The 15,216-nt window shown below is 37.6% G+C and overlaps 1 protein-coding gene across 3 annotated transcripts in view; it reads right to left on the bottom strand.

Moving 5' to 3' along the window:
• Window positions 1-15,216, bottom strand: part of LOC105480969 (sphingomyelin synthase 1) — a 310,632-nt gene that overhangs the window by 141,594 nt on the left and 153,822 nt on the right. For all 3 annotated transcript variants that reach the window (XM_071069547.1, XM_071069545.1, XM_071069546.1), the window contains exons 5-6: window positions 13,760-13,802; window positions 8,283-8,424 (exon numbers count right to left, since the gene is read on the bottom strand). The gene's annotated coding sequence lies outside the window, so the exon portion shown is untranslated. The remainder of the gene's footprint in view (window positions 1-8,282; window positions 8,425-13,759; window positions 13,803-15,216) is intronic.

Below are 15,216 nucleotides of genomic sequence, written 5' to 3'. Positions count from 1 at the left end.
ATATACTAGATACTTTAAACTGGTCTCTCTTAATGAAAATAATTGAAAGATAATGAAGTATAAAATCTCTGTAAATGTACCAATGAGGTGACAATAAAGTATGAAATTCAGAGAAGCCAAAACAAAGTAAGAGTGAGCATGCTGGGAGGTAGAAAAGCACCAAGGCCACAACCCTAGTCATACTGAACTTCCATTATAGTGATTGCACAGAACAAGAGAGAGAAAAGAGAAAACCAGTACCACTCAAGCTGGTGAGTTTAACAGACCCCTGCGTAAAACTGGAACTTCACAAAACTATACCCTCAGATATAGGAAAATTAGAAATAAACTTGCTACACCAAAAGAGGAACTGCTTTTTTAACCATAGCACCTTCACGGGGTGGAAAATCTCCCTTGAGAATTCACAACCAACAACTAGTATTTATGTTGTTCTGTGGTCTAAATTTATGCTATATGCCTCAAAAAAACCTCAGGCAGAGAATATAATGTAAAGAGTGTCCAGACTGATAGTAGCTATAGGCACTTGGCAGAAGCAAATACAAATACTCTCTGGAAAAATCTACCTTCAATCTAGGCCTCGAACAACTCACACAGATAAAATTTCCAAGGAATATGAGCCCATAGTCAATAAATCATAGAAATACAAGGAAATAAGAGACCAGGAGTGACAGCCAACAGAAACAGGCAAATGAATCAGATTTGGCAACATTTCAAATACTAGAATTATGAGCATAAAATAAGTATATTTAATATATTTCAATAAATAAGAGAAATGTAAAAGGGAGTAAAATTTTATCTGAAAAAACTAGCATGTTTACTTGAAAAGGGACCAAAAATGGTATTTAAAAATTAAAAGATAAAAAACTCATGTCAATTCATTCAACATATGGTTATTAAGCACCTATGTACTAAGTATTACACCTTGGTCTAGGCTCTGGGGATAAAACAGTAGGATAAAAATAAAATAAAATAAAATTTAAAAATATAAAAATCCCCATCATCAAGGACAGCTTAAACAGCAGATTAGAAATAGCTAAAGAAAGAACTGGTGAACCAAATGACAAATCCAAAGAAACTGTCCAGAATTGTAACATAAAAGATAGTGATATCAAAAATATGAAAGAAGGATGTGGAAGATGAGTGAGACAGTCCAACATGTCTTCTTCAATTTCCAGAAAGAAATACTAAAGAAAATGGGGAAGAGGCATTATTCTAAGGAATAATGATAAAATATTCCTAATAGCAATCTTTAGGCCCAAAAAACCCAAAGATTCTCAGGGAGAAAGGGAGAGACAGACGGAGAAGGAAGGAAGGAAGGAAGGAAGGAAGGAAGGAAGGAAGGAAGGAAGGAAGGAAGGAAGGAAGGAAGGAAGGGAGGGAGGGAGGGAGGGAGGGAGGGAGGGAGGGAGGGAGGGAGGGAGGGAGGGAGGGAGGGAGGAAAAAAGAGAGGGAGGGAAAAAAGGGAGGGAGGGAGAAAGGAAGTTAGAAGGGAAGAAAAGGAGGGAAGGAAAAGTTGGCGGAGAAAGTTTCCCCACTTAGATATAAGCAAATCACAGACTCCTAAAAACAAAGCAAAATCTTTAAAGCAGCCAGAAAGAAAGAAGAGATGATCTATTCAAACTAGACTCTGAACATCAAACAGGATTTACATAGGCAAAGAAAAAAAAAAAGAAAAGAAAGAAAGAAAGAAAGAAGTGAGTTTTCCAGATAGCAGCTTGAGCAAAAGCACAACAGGAAGGGGAACAGAAAGTCTGGATAGAGCCTAAAGTTTGCACTGAGTAAAAGCAGGGATACGGTTGGAAATACACAATGGGACAGATCATGGAGGACCTCACATGCCAAGCTAAAGAGTCTGGCCTTTATCACTCTGAAGTGAGTGGAGAGTAAAGTAAAGGCTTTTAAGAAGGGAATAGAACTATAAATGTGGCATCAGAAAAACTAACCAATCAGCTAGACCAGATGCAGAGATACCAAGGGAAAGGCTATTAAAATGGACGACCCTGTGGTAAGAAGGACCTCACTAGAGTGGTGATAGAGTAGTGAAAAGGGACAAAAAGAAACAGAGAAAAAGGACATTATATATATAAAGGGGAAAAAAGGGGGGAAAAATCAGTGAGGCTTAGTGATCCATTCAACATGGGTCACAATGAGTCTAAGGTGCTCAAGGTAATCAGTCCAACTTCTCTCTCTTCAACCTTCACGAGCAGTATATTACAGTTTTCCCCTGAATGGACTGAAAACTTCTTTTTATATGCTATAGTCCAGCAATTTATTATTGTTTTAAAATTCTACTTTAACAAACTACTTAAGAAATGAAGTTATCTCAGTTTTTACCACTGAAATGTGGCACTTGATAAAGTTTAATTTCTATAAAACACAATTTTGATGGAGGAAATCTTACCTTTTCTCTGAATTATTTAATGAGAGTTGGTGAATATAAAAATTCACCAACTTATACGCAGTACAAGAAGTAAATAGCCCACAAGAACATAGGTCATACATTTTAGACCTGATCTAAAATAGTCTTTCCTACCCAAAAACACTCTGTTGCCCTATTTTCTTTCTAGCATCATATTTGAAATACTGTTTACCTCCCTCTTTATTACTTGTCTCCCTGAAGACCCTGCCCAACCCCTTTTGGACTGTAAGTTCCATGAGAGAAATGATCTCGTTTGTTTGCCTTGCCCACTCTTGTGGTCTAGTACCTAGGAAAGTGCCAGGCATAAGGTAGAGACATTCACTAGATAAATGACTAACAGAATAAATGGCTATACCCAGGGCTGCAGCACTGCACAATTCCAGGGGTGTCATTCATTCACATCTTGTTGAATGTCACCCCAACAGTTGTAGCCATATACACAATTCGTATACAAACAGCTCAGGCCCTATTTGACACCAATGTGTCCTGTTATGTTTGCAAGTTGGTCATAATTTACCCCTTTCCTGATGAAGAAAGCAAGAATTTTCTCTCCAGTTTTCACCTCAAGACTAAGCTCATTCTCTGAATAACTAAATATATATTAACATTAAGATCTTCATACATTGATACCCCTGCACCAACTGTCCAGTAAATAAAGCGAAGATTTTTAACTGTGGTTAAGGATTCTGGGCACCAATTGTAAATTAGCCATTGCAAACTCTTTAGTTAGTTCCTCATTCTTTGCTGGTTAAAAATATCTTTGGAGAAAATTCTCTAGTCCGAACTGAGCTGTGGAACGAAAACACTAAAATTTTTTATTTGGGAGTAGCTGGTTCTGTGATTTACCAATATAAATCTTCAATTTAAGAGAGCCCACCTGGCCGGGCGTGGTGGCCCATGGCCGGGTGCGGTGGCTCAAGCCTGTAATCCCAGCACTTTGGGAGGCCGAGACGGGCGAATCACAAGGTCAGGAGATAGAGACCATCCTGGCTAACCCGGTGAAACCCCGTCTCTACTAAAAAATACAAAAAAACTAGCCGGGCGTGGTGGCGGGCACCTGTAGTCCCAGCTACTCGGAAGGCTGAGGCAGGAGAATGGCGTAAACCCGGGAGGCGGAGCTTGCAGTGAGCCGAGATCCAACCACTGCACTCCAGCCTGGGTGACAGAGCGAGACTCCGTCTCAAAGAAAAAAAAAAAAGAGAGAGCCCACCGAAAATGTTTTAAATGAGTCTAGAAATAGATAATGAAGATTTCACAGACTGTCTGGCTGAATTTCATACACCACATCACTCTGATGGAAAGTGCATCTTCCTACTGGGTAATACACATCAACGAGAATATAGAAACCAGTCTCCTGTGGGCCTTTAACAGGTTATACCTTCCACTACTCACTGCTCTGATCACTAAAAGGTTACTTTCTACCACCAATACTTGTAAGGCTATCACTCTTTCATCTCTCCTAACCCTAACATTTCTGAGGAGTCTCTATGGAAACCACTATCATAAAAGCAGGCTAATCTATGGGAAGTCCAACCAGAGGACCTATGGTAAATATTAAACCCCAGAAGGACTGTGCCACTGCAGAAGAATTACAAGCATAATGGAAACTTGGAAGTAATGCTGTCTGGACGTCCATTTTCCATCTCTTTTTCATCCACCCGTAGGATCTACAATGCCCCAGTGATTTTCACAGTCTTTACTCCCTTAAGCAGCAGTCCTTTCTTTCAGCAAAAATTTGTGGAAGTTCAATACATAAAACATAAAAGGCAGAGCTGCTGGTTGATGGGACAATAAGGAGGTCCTCCTTATTGTCAATAAGGACAATTATTGACAATAAGGAGGCTTTGTCCTCCTCCCTCACCCCTTACCTACCCACATGACACTATGGAATCCCAAGGGAAATAAGGAACCATGTCTGAAAAGTAATGGTTTGGTGAGGATGATAGTGATTTAATTAATATAGTCTTTAAGAGAACAATAAGTAATAATAAGTCATAGTCCTAGCTTCATAGGAGCCTTTTCTGAGTAGAGTGCTTCTGTTACATGTTTACCCATTTCAGTTGTAATCAACTTCTCAGTTTGGTAACTTTAATGCCTAGGAGCACAGAACTCTTTGGTTTCAGGAAAAGTCACATTAATACTACATTATGCATCTCTCTCTAACCTCATTCATGACACCTGGGGTTTCCTCAGGTAAGTGTAGCTGCTGACCCAGGGTTTGGCCCATGTGAAATATTTAGGAGTAGAAAAAAGGTTTAGTGAAGTAGTAAAGTCAACTAGGAGAGCCAAATCACCTGCAAATCAGGATTTGAGAAGTTTCATCTAAGTATGAAAACACTGAAGTTACTTGTCACAGATGAGCCACCTCAGAGAAAGAAAAATAGATATTCAAAGTTTCCCAGTCAAAAGAGAATTTTTCCATGCTACAGTCATGCACAGCATTTGTACTGGGAAACTTCAAGTCAGGTTCATTTCATGATGTGACAGGGGAAGTGATCGAAACCAGATTTTCTCATCATATCTGAAAGTATCATTAGGATATCATTATGAAAACTAGTGGCAATTATGTTCTTGTTTTTTAGAGAGGTTTTAAGCTAAACTGAATGAGGATTAGGTTTACTAATAGAATGGATTCACTGACGCTATTACCCAAAGGGAATACTTATAGCCACTAAAAGTATGTTGGAAAAGAACATTTAAGCACATAGGAAAAATGTTGCAATTATACTAAGTAAAAATGGATATAGAACACTAAGATTTTAAGTTTGCATTTTTAAAAAGACATACATATTCATAGGAATAAAAGCTGGAAGCATCTTTACCAAAATATTATCAATGGCTGTATCTGAGTGCTAATCTTTATTTTGTTGTTTAAACTTTTCAATATTTAACAAATTTTCTTTTTTTCCTTTTTGTTCATACTTAAATAAATGTTTTTTATATTTTTCTTCTTTTCTACTTTTATCTTAGGGTCAGGAGATACATGTGCAGATTTGTTACATGGGTAGGTTGTGTGTTACTGAGGTTTGGTGTACGAAGGATCCCATCACCAAGGTGGTAAGCACAGTGCCCAACAGTTAGTCTTCCAATCCATGCCTCCCCGACCCTCTCTCTCAAGCATTCCCTACTATCGTTCCGGTCCTTATGTATTCAATGTTTAGCTCCCACGTATAAGTGAGAACATGTGCTTTTTGGTTTTCTGTTCCTGCATTAGTTCACTTAGAATAATGGTCTCCAGGTGCTTCCATGTTACTGCAAAGGACATGATTTCATTCTTTTTTATGGCTGTGAATATTCATCAAATTTTCTATGTAGAATCAGGAAAAGACACTTAAAAGCAGAAAGAAATTTTATTTACTGAAAAGAAATGGTGTACCTAAAATTCTGAGATTCATATATAAATGCCAGAGCTGTCCTTAACTGTGTGATTGTGTGGCAAAATTCCAGTCCCAACTTGCTTTGGAAGAAACAGCTGCTCATGCAACTGCTAAGGTGAGTCGACCCTAATTGCTGCTAACAGCGTGGTAAGCACTGGGTGGGAAATGGCATGCAGCCCAAGCAGACACATCCAGTTCTCAAGAGTGGCTCAGTCCATCATTCACCAGAATTGCCACTGTCCTGACAAAACCTCGTTGACGAACAACACCAACCCCATCTAGAAGCTTTTGCTTCTGTGAGGATGAGGCTTATTTAGCTGTTTAGGACTGCCTTTGTATGAATGCTAAACATAAGAAAATTCTTAGACATGTTTATGATCTAAATGTCACCACTGTGTATAATCAGCAAGGCAATGTAATTGTTAGAAACATTGCTGGTGAAAAACAGATCTAGGTTCAATTCTGGCCCTGCTATTTTCTAATCACATGAGCTTGGGCAAGTTTCATAATCTTATAAACCTCAGTGTATTCATCTTTCAGTGAGGTTGACCACATCTATCTCTCAGGATTTTTAGGATCATTTAAAATATTTTTCAGTATGTACATCCACTAATTTAATGAGAACATTCTAGAAGCCTAAATACATAGAAATTTCAAATTATTTAGCCCCTTATTGAAAAAAATCAGACACCATATATTCTTAAACTTAAAACTTATATCCTTCTATATAAGGCAACTTCCCAGCTGTACACATTGAAAGTGGTCACTGAGCCAAAACTAAGTACTTGAATAGATGTTCTATATTTTAAAGAATTCAGGTTCTAAAACAACTTTGTGAACTACGGGAGAATATTTCTGGCAAAATCTTATCATTCTTCTATGTCATCTTCAATAACTCTGTACTAGTAGGACTATATTAGAAATATAAAAGTCCACTCCTGTCTCCCATGCTAGACTCATAATCAACTCAGAAAACATAGAATCAGTAAAGACATCAGAGCCTATGTGAGAAAGAGGGCATATTTTAATAACGTCTCATACCAATAATACATTCTCAGTGATATTATAAAAATAATAAAAGTTAGAAATGTTTAATTTTAATGATTCAAATTAAGTGTTATAATTATAAACCAAATAAAATGCCATGAAATGGGGGGAAAGTAGCAAAAGCTGAAAAAAAGAAGATTAAAATTCCACAAGAATAAGAATTTTTTTTTTTTTAGATGGAGTTTCACTCTTGTTGGCCAGGCTGGAGTACAGTGGCAAGATCTCAGCTCACTGCAACCTCCGCCTCCCAGGTTCAAGTGATTCTCCTGCCTCAGCCTCCTGAGTAGCTGGGACTACAGGCACCCACCACCATGCCCAGCTAATTTTTGTATTTTTAGTAGAGAGGTGGTTTCACCATGTTGGCCAGACTGGTCTCAAACTCTTGACCTCAGGTGATCAGCCCGCCTTGGCCTCCCAAAGTGCTGGGATTACAGGTGTGAGCCACCATGCCCAGCTGCATAAGAATATTTTTAAAACTCTGCTTCAAAAAGGGAATACAGTAGGGCATACTATTTCTATGGTACACAATTTAAGACAGACTCAGTGCTGAATTCCATTCTTGCCACTTACTCTCTGGGAATAGCAGGCCAGTTGTTTAACCACTTGGAACCTTATTTCCTCATCTGCAAAATGGGACTCGCTTAATGCTTTCATGACGGTGTGACAAAGACACGTAAAATACTCAGCACAAGGTACATTTGTAGTGTTCTTCACTGGTAGACGGAAAAAAAAAAAAAAAAAGACTACAAAAATCCTAAACGATCAAGGTGACATATGACAATAACATAGGCTGTGCCTTACCAAGAGAGCCAGTGCATCCAAAGCCAGACATCCACCAAAGGTCACAGGATATGAAATAATGGATATGAAATAATGGGTGTCCCTGATCTTGATGATACATTGTTGAGGAGATAAAAATTAAAGGCTAAAAACCAAGAAAATGGGGTAAATATTTAACGGGGGTCAAGAAACAAGCAGGTCAAAGTAAATGACTAAGAGGGAACCAATCAATCTGATACAACCGTATCCAATCAGAAATGACCTTGATGATGTTCAGGGAAAAGTAAAGCCAGTAACAGCTGGTTTATGAGACACATTTGCTGAGCTTTGACATTGACTGCTCTACTCCCAGGGAAGAAGGCAATGAGGCCTTTAATTAGAAATTTGCTATCACTTTCATGTGACAAGAGTCTAATGTCCTTGAGGCACTGGGAAGGACACTCAAGGGTCTGAATCAGAGTTCATCAAAGAGTGACGAGTGATATCCCACCACACAGACAAAGTTACAGAAAGACACCAGGTATTTCAGGCCTGAGAGTTCTGTCCTATGAACAGTGGGATTCAAGAGAAGAGCTCATTCCCAGAGAATGACTCCATTTGACTGAGTAGAGCAGAGTGGGCCACATCAGCTTCAATCAGAGTTCTCTGTTAATACATACCTCCAACGGCTGCTGTTTTGCATTTATCGACAGGTTCCTCTAAAAGTAGTCTCAGGTATACTTGCTGAGGCAGGGTCTCGTCTTCTATTTCATGTTTCCAAACCATACACTTTTGGGCATCCCAAAAAACTCAGTGGTGTGCCTGGAACAAAGAAGCAGTTTCAGCTTAACAACTTCAAAACAGAATCACAAAATTCTAAAGCTGAGAGAGACTGTGTAAATTCAGTGCAGTTCACTATAAATAAAAGGATTAAAGTACTTGTAAACTTGGAAACAAAGAATTCATAATGAACCTTCCCTACCTCCTCCCATTTTTTCTTTCTTTTCTAGCTTTTTAATTGTTGTATTTTTTTTACAGTAGTATAATATATACATATAACATAAAGCTTACTCCATCTTTTCTAATTAAAAGTTTTTAGCCCTATGACTATAAAAGGTGTTTCTCCTTTTATATAATTATCTACTATTTTTAGTTGCCAACAAATAATTGATTATCATAAATTAAGTATAAGTTTGAAGTTTCAGCTTCAAACTGAAAACAAAGGTAACTACTGAGTTATCGTCTTTACAAGTTGACTTATAAAAATGTTATGATCTCTCTGGGGCCAAAACATTACCCTGATAAGTAACAGCTTTTATAGTTATATATGTGTACATGGTACACATTTCCTGGCAGCATAATCAGGAAGCTAGAGACAATGTCTTGTACTAAGGAACAAAGAGGGCTATTCATTTAGTGCCTCATTCGTAGTAATTTGTACTTATGTGTGGAAGAATATGGAATCTAATGGTAGCTAGAAAGGCAGTATATTTTGTTCGATCGTATTTAATTTAATCAGTAACATTTTCTTTTTTTTTTTTTTCCCATGATAATCTATAAGAATTAGGCTCTCAACCCTTTTCAGGATCATATACGCCCTACAGTATTGAGTATCTATGAAAACTAAGCCTGTTCCATCCCTCTCCACTTAAATTTCAGGACAATCGTTAACTCCTTAAAGCTATCCCTGGACCCCAGGATAAAAATCACAGGTGCTCTCCAGCTGTCAAGCTGGGGAGCTGATACCTTGAGCCAACTAACAGACTTAATTCTATAAACCATTCTTACAGACAAAAACAATCCACTACTCTCAACAGTCCTAAGGACTTAGTTAGGACCAGGCATCCCTCCGCACCCTCCCATCTTTTAATCATTATTTATTCTATCGGTAAGAAATGGTGCTACATCTGTAAATAATCAAACATAGGCACAAAGAAAGCAGTTATCAACTAAAACAGCAATAAAATAAAACAAACAAACAAAAACTAGGACTCTTTTGCCATTACATTAGCTTAAAAGTATTCAATTAAAGTTTCAGGCCAGGCGTGGTGGCTCATGCCTATAATTCCAGCACTAACCTAGGCAACAAAACGCTTAGGAAATGATGGAGCTTCTGGTTCCTCAGAAGGGGAGCAGGGAAGACTGAAAAGATGGGGGTGGTGAAGTGTGTATAAAAAAAAAAAGACCCTTACCCCGCACCATAAATTGAAGTTAACTCAAGATGGAGTAAACACCTAAAATTAAGACCTGAAACTATAAAATTCCTAGCAAAAAAAAAAAAAAAAATAGAGGAAACGCTTCATGACATTGGAGTTGGCAATGATTTTTTGGGTATGACATCAAAAACACAGGTTAAAAAAAAAACACACAAAATAAGCAAATGGGACTACATCAAACTTAAAAACTAAAGGAAGCAATCAACCAAGTGAAAGGACAACCCACAGAAAATATTTGTAAACCATATATCTGACAAAGTGTTAATATCCAGAATATATAAAGAATGCCCACAATTCAACAACAAAAAGCTAAATAATAATTAAAAATTGGCAAAGGATTTGAATGGACATTTCTCCAAAGAAGATATACAAATGGTCAATAAGCACATGAAAAGATGCTTAACATTCCTAATCATCAGGAAAATGCAAATCAAAACCACAATGAGATATCATCTCACACCCATTAGAATGACCACTATCAAAAACAAAAATAGAAAATAGCAAGTGTTGACAAAGATGTGGAGAAGTTGACTGTAATATTTGTACAGTGTTGGCAGAAATGTCAAATGGCACATTTCTGCCAGTTATGGCAGTTCCTCAAAACATATGATCCAGTAAGCTCACTTTTGGTATGCATCTGAAAGAAGTGAAAGCAGGGTCTTGAAGAGATATCTGCACACCCCTGTTTACTTAAGCACTACTCACAATAGTTAAGAGGTGGATGCAACCTACACATCCAATGACAGATGAATAAAGAAAACATGGTATATACATACAATGAAATATTATTCAACCTTAAAAAGAAGGAAATCCTCTTATGTGCTCCAACATGGATGAACCCTGAGGACATTATGCAAAGTAAAACAAGCCAGTCACAAAAAGACAAATATTACATGATTCTACTTATAGGAGATACTTAAAGTAGCCAAATTTACAGAAACAGAAGGTGGTTTGTAGTTGCCAGAGGCTGGGCAGTCGGGCTAAAGGGGTGTTGCTGTTCAATGGGTATAGAGTTTCAGTTTTGCAACATAAAAAGTTCTAGAGAGCTTTTGTACAACAATGTGTACATAGTTAACACTACTGTACACTTAAAAATGAATATATTTTATGTTATGTGTTTTTTACCACAATAAAAACAAATGAGAGATTATCCTGGATTATCTGAATGGGCCTAGTATAATCACCAGGGTCCTTAAAAGTGGAAGTGGTAGACAGAAAAGGAAGTCAGAGTAATGCAATATGAGGCCATTTGACCATTGTTGACTTTAAAGATGGAAAGGGGCCAGGAGCCAAGAAATGCAGCCAGCAGCTAGAAGCTAAAAAATAAAAACAAGGAAAGGAACTCTTCCCTAGAGCCTGTGGAAAAGAGTGCAGCCTGTGGACACCTGTTTTGTTTTGCTACAGGGTCTCACTCTGTCGCCCAGGCTGGAGTGCAGTGGCATGATCCCTGCTCACTGCAACCTCTGCCTCCAGGGTTCAAGCGATTCTCATGCCTCAGCCTCCTGAGTAGCTGAGACTACAGGCATTCACCACTACACCCGACTAATTTTTGTATTTTTTGGTAGAGACAGGGTTTCACCATGTTGGCCAGGCTGGTCTTGAACTCCTGACCTCAAGTGATCCACCAGCTTGGCCTCCCAAAGTGCTGGGTTTACAGGCATGAGCCACTGCGCCTGGCCCGTTGATTTTAGCCCAGTGAGACCTGCCATCAGACTTCTGACGCACAGAACTGTAAGATGATAAATTTGTGTGGAGCAAAGAAGGGGAGGAGGGAGGGAAGAAGGGAGAAAGGGAGGGAGTTAGAACCCCAGATCCTCTCCCTCACCTGGTAGAGCCAAACAAACCATCCCTACATCCTTACATCCCTGTAAGAAGGGGCAGTTTACCCTCTGGAGAAAATGATACAGCAAGACTTCAAACCTAGACTCCAGATAAGGCTGAAACAAAAGCACTGGATCTAAGCATTCTCAGGCTTGGATGGTGAGACCTCTGGCTCCCTTCCTCCTCACTCCTCTGTGGTGCCCCAAATCCTTACAGGTAGGCTTACACCCTACAAACAAAGTAAACAAAGAATTCCTTTTTGGATAAACTGAAAGGTCCAAGGAAAAAAGTCTACAGATTTTGATACATGATAATTACCTACTGAAATGGCTAGTAAAGCCTCTGCTCAAAGACCTTAGAGTGAAGCCAATCAGGTAACAAATTTGCAGTCCATTTTTTATTATCTTACTCTTAAGTAAGAACAGACAACTAAATCCCCAGCACTCATTTGGGAAGAGCCTTTAACATTAAAATCAGTGATCAAAATGAGAAGATAAAGGGAACACACAGGAAAATGTGCAAAGAACGGGAAAAAACAGCAAAATAGTCCAATTCATATTCTCAAAAAAATGAGAAAATATTGCATCTATGAAACAAAAACAGGATTCCAATTTTTAAAACAAAATATTCATAGACCCTAAAAAATTAAATTCAAAATTACAAACCTGCTAGCAGAAATTAAACATTCAACAGATACTAAGGAAACCTCTCAGAAAGCAGAAGAAAAACACAGAAGGATGGAAAATAGTTAAGAGTAAGACTTAAGAAAATTAGAGGATCAAACAGTAGATGCAAATACCCAACTAACAGACTAAGAGAAAAGAGAGAATGGGGGGGGGGGATTATCAAAGAAATAGTACAAGAAAATTTACAAATTGACAGACATCAGTTTCCAAGCTGAGAGAACCATGAACATCAAAAACAACGAGAGGTGTCCCAATATTGCAGAATTCTGGAGATAAAGAAAAGTAATGAAACATTTTCCAGAGACAAAAAAACAGTTCACAAACAACCAACTGGGAGGCAGAATGGCTTGAGACATCTCAACTTATACCACAGAGCTCAGCCACAAAAATATATAGTCATAATAAAGTAGACATTAATACTTATCTAAATATAGACTGCATCAAGAAAATAAAGAGAAAGGAAAAGTAAGTATGTAGTAAGGGTAAAGGGTGGTCAATATGTAGGTATGTAGTAAGGGTAAAGGGTGCAGTAACAATGACTGCATCAAGAAAATAAAGAGACAGGAAAAGTAGGTATGTAGTAAGGGTAAATGGTGGTCTATGAGAGAGAACTCCTCAGTAGGAAATCAATGTATAAGTCTAAGATTTTAAAAGGAATCAATAAATGGCACTTAGAGCATACAATGTGTTGTTTAGAAATAGGTAGATGAACACTGGAAAATACAACTAAAAGGATTGAAAAGGGCTATCTTTAGGCAAAGAGGCAATAAGAGTATAAAAAGAACAAAGAATGGCTATTAGAGTACTATTTGAATTCTTAAACACTATACATGCAATTACCTCTAAATAAATAAAATAAATGAAAGGAAAGAAGGAAGGAAGGAAAGGAGGGAAAGAGGGAGAAAGACTTAAGAAAACAATTCTACAAATTGTTACACAGTAGAGATCTTCAATGTTCATCTACACAGAAAGAATGGAAACAGCAACTGTCCTAAGATTATGCAAATGATTACTTGTGGCTTGGGATAAAATTTCCAAATATAGTGCCATACATAGATTCCAAAAGTGCTGTACTGCAAACACCTAAAATGATAACAGGCTGTAGAAAATAATATTGAATGCTTCAAAAATATGACTCAAATAATGAAGACACTGATGTCAGATATGTATGTAAAGAGTTGGAAGAAAATTATTCTGGGGTAGGAAAAAAGCATTAGTTATAAATACTCCATTTTGCATAAATACTTGCACAAAATATGTACATAACTAAATTAATTAAATGGTAATATGTATTTGACTATTTCATCTATATCCCCAAAATAGTCCTTATATATTCCAATTGCCGACAAAAATTGTTTGTTTAGATCCTTTCATTGGGAGAACACAGAAAATATAAATTAGCATAAAAGGTAAATAATTTAAAAATCCATTTACCTGAATCATGCTGTTATTTTTCTTCATCAGTCTTCCTTCCAATCTAGAAGAAAGTAATATGTAAATTAAAGTGCATTCTTCATGCAATGAGCTGCTTATAAGAAAAAAAGCCTAAAATCCAAGTTAACTATTATTCACTTCTTGTTATGTATCCGTAGGAAAAAGAAAAAGCATTATTTCACCAATTCCCAACTAATTTCTGGCTGTCATGGTATTCAGAGTAAGCTTCTATTAGACAATGCCAAGCAGAAGTAAGCATGCAAATCCAATGGCAATAAAAAAAATCGCACACCAAATGCATCTGATGGTATAACAGGAGTTTTAAAACCATGTACCTTTATAAATTATCTCCTCTCCATTTAGGTAAATAACTGCTAACTGACTATATAAAAAAGATAAAGAAGCAAGAAAGTGTATTTTTCAAACTGTAATAATTACAACCCTGGGGTAAATTTTCATTTTTACCAAAATGCAATCAATAGCAAGTTAAGTGGAACAACCACAGACCACATACATAAGGGTATGATCAAACAGCTTATAAATAACTAACCCACATCACCCTAAAGGCTTAAAAATGCTTCCGCGTTTTATTTCATGAAAGACTTTTTCAGCTAAAAATGAAATATGACCCTGTGTAAGTAAAATATACAAGTGAATTAGGCTACATGCAGAAAGGGGAAAAAGTAATTTTTTCAAAAATTAGCAAGCCCAGAAATCTTGTGTGGCTTAATAAATTTTCTTAAAGTGAACACCACTCTCCCAAAAAGTCAACACTGCCCTGCCTTCAAATAGAACACATTGGTTTTGCCTGTTGGGCTAGGTATAATTATTTAGGAATCTATCTGGGAGTCTAAGAATCCCTGTATCTGGTCAAAAATAAAATGCTTTAAGGAAAGGGGAGCAAGTAGTCGTTGACTACAAAGTGGTATTATTTCCGAAAGATGTTAACGTGTCTGAGGAAAAAGTTTTGGCTGATTGGTTGATTGTATGAGGTCAACCTGCAAGTTCTCCAGAGACCAAAGGACAGAGAAGCAGTTTATGATAGAAACAGAAGGGGAAGGGCCTTCCTGTTGTCCAGGAGGAATGGACTTCTGGGAATAAGATGGGAGAAGGCAGGAGCAGAGGGGAGAGAAGGGAGTGGGGAGGGAGGGTGGCCTCCTTTCTATAGGTACAGAAATACCTATAAAGATAGTAACCAAGCTCGTCCGTGCTAGAAGCTAGATGAAATTACTAATGCATGATCTCACTTAATCTTCCAATTCCTAGGAAGCCTGTTTTGCAATCTCCAGTTGACAGATACCAATACTGAGTCTCAAATCATCAATGGTTTCTGATGTAAACAGTTTGTGGGTGAAATAATGCTATTCCTCTTTACAGCTTGAATGCAGGGCTAGATTCGCCATCAACAAAAAGAGAGAGATTCACGAAAATGAAGCCTTATAATTAAATACAGAATA

The sequence above is a fragment of the Macaca nemestrina genome, chromosome 9 (genome assembly GCF_043159975.1).
Source record: "Macaca nemestrina isolate mMacNem1 chromosome 9, mMacNem.hap1, whole genome shotgun sequence".
In the NCBI taxonomy this organism is placed as follows: Eukaryota; Metazoa; Chordata; class Mammalia; order Primates; family Cercopithecidae; genus Macaca; species Macaca nemestrina.
Note: the sequence above shows the minus strand (reverse complement) of the source record. Positions and strands in the feature narration are given on the sequence as shown.